Genomic DNA, 2,537 nt, shown 5'->3' on the forward strand with positions numbered 1-2,537 from the left:
GGATGGACAAAAAAAATGAATCAGAGTTTCGAAGAGAATAAAACGCATTGGCGCCAGACCCCAGACAATAGCGCCAGACGCCAGAGCTACCACCAAGCGCTAATCCTATCGTCAGACGCTAGGAACCAGTTTCCACGCGTTTTCTTAATCTGATAAAATTTAGTCGTACAGAAGGGCAAAATCGTATTTTCCTTAAAAACACTTCTTTTATTCTGATTAAAACACTAAAAAGTCAACTAAAGTCAATTTATCAATGATAATTAAATTACGAATGAAAAGAACCTTCTAGAAGAATCTAGAAGATTATAATCAATTCTAATTGCATTAGGAATGATAAATCAATATAAGGCCCTCCTCTAGATCATTAAGCCGCATATAAATATCAAACCGGGCATAGTTTAGTAATTTGGCCATAACTTCCTCATTATTAATCGCAATTGGGCTTATAATATATCGTTGGAAAGCTCTTTTCGAACCTGACCTAACTACACTATTATTGGACCCTTGCCATGGACCAACCAAACTGGATTGGATGTTTTCTTAAAATAGGTTTTAAAAAATAGAGAGAAATAAAAACTATCCGCAACACTAGACTTTCCACACTTTCACTTCATTCGATTATGATTTGACGTGAAAGGTACTCATCACTGGGTTTAGTTTTGGGGAGACACAAATGGGTGTCTACAGGTATACACACCCTTGTGCGGCTAGAGCTACGTTCGGCCAGATTCCTAACGGATACGTAGGCAACCTCACATCGAGGTGCGGCCGTAATAAAAATGTATTCACATTCACACATCATGATCATATCAAGGGATCTCCTATGATCATCCGTATCTACTTAGAGCTAGACTTGGGGGCTTGATCCTTACCTCATTAGCTTACCTAGCCTAAGAGTCACCATCATTTGACTCTTCTAAAAATAATATCTTTCCACACACTTAGGTCTTGCGGCCTAACTTTAGAATCACTTTCACACACATCACAGATACATGATCAAATATACTTCCCTTAGGATCCTTTGTCATGAAATCTTAACACAACGCTGAAGCATGCCTTGTCATATCAACATCAATCATCATCGCATCACAAAGTATGAAGTACTTAGCCTCCGCGCCTAAGGTACCTAAATACCTTCATTATCGAGTCAACTAGGATAGTCTACGATGTTACAATCCTTGCACTGTGAGAGACAACATTAACGGATTAAACTCATTCAACACGCACCTTCAAACACTTTGATTCTTCTATCGCGTCCTTCTTTTTTCAGGAGAAAGTCGGTATCCTGCACAAAAATGATGGAAATTTTTTGCTTTTTCACATTTTGAGTTAAGCACATCACAATACAATGCACACACGAGTCATGAGTCACACGTGTCAATTCACGTTGGGTCAACCTCAAGTCAGTTAGTCGCATTGAGCCAACCTGAAGTTAGTCAATCACCTTAGGTCAACCCTAAGAAAAAACATCAAGCCTAAGGTCAACCCTAAGAAAAGCACCAGCAAAGTCTTTTGGCAATCTTTTGAATTTTACAGGATACAACCATTCAGCAAAGCTCCTGTTTGTAGCCGACCGAACGATATCAATCAATTAAAGATCTTTTGTTCAGAGACGCGTGGACATATCAAAAAGCTCTTTTTCTCAGAGACGCGTAGGCACATTATTCAAGCTCTTTGTTCAGAGACGCGTGGACATATCATTCAAAGCTCATTTGTTCGGAGACGCGTGGGCATATCATTCAAAGAACTTTGTTCAGAGACGCGTGGACATGTATTTCAAGCTCTCCTGCTCAGAGACGCGTGGGCATCCTATTAAAGCTCTTTTGTTCAGAGACGAGTGAACAATCCTCAAAAAGAACCTCTTTTGTTCAGAGACGAGTGAAAATTAACAGTGACAAAGCATGACCACAACATCAAAACAGCAAAATGCAACAAATCGATTACCCTAGAGATGGTGCTCGACGGTGCAACATACGTGTTTCTTAACTCTCTTATCTGTTTAACTAACGCTAATTTGCAGGTATGGGATTTACAAGAGTGATTTAGGATCGCAGAACGTTCTGAATCATTCTCCGTCCCAATCGATACTTTGACTTTTGATTTCGAAACTCGCGTTTATCCAAACTCAGTCAAAGTGGGGGCTTCTGTAAACACCCATTTGTGTCTCCCTAAAACCAAACCCAGTGATGAGTACCTTTTACGTCGAATCATAATCAAATAAAGTGAAAGTGTGGGAAGTCTAGTGTTGCGGTTAGTTTTATTCTTTTCTTTCTCTCTGTTTTTGAAAACCTATTTTTAAGAAAACAACCAATCCAGTTTTTTTTGGTCCATGGCAAGGTTCCAATAATGGTGTAGTTGGGTCGGGTACGAAAAGAGCTTTCCAACGATATATTATAAGCCCAATTCCGATTAATAATGAAGAAGTTATGGCCAAATTACTAAACTGGGCCCGGTTTGATATTTATATGCGGCCCAATGATCTAGAGGAGGGCCTAATATAATTTATTATTTCTAATGCAATTAGGATTGATTATAGT

This window comes from Chenopodium quinoa, unplaced genomic scaffold, assembly GCF_001683475.1.
Source record: "Chenopodium quinoa cultivar QQ74 unplaced genomic scaffold, ASM168347v1, whole genome shotgun sequence".
NCBI lineage: Eukaryota > Viridiplantae > Streptophyta > Magnoliopsida > Caryophyllales > Amaranthaceae > Chenopodium > Chenopodium quinoa.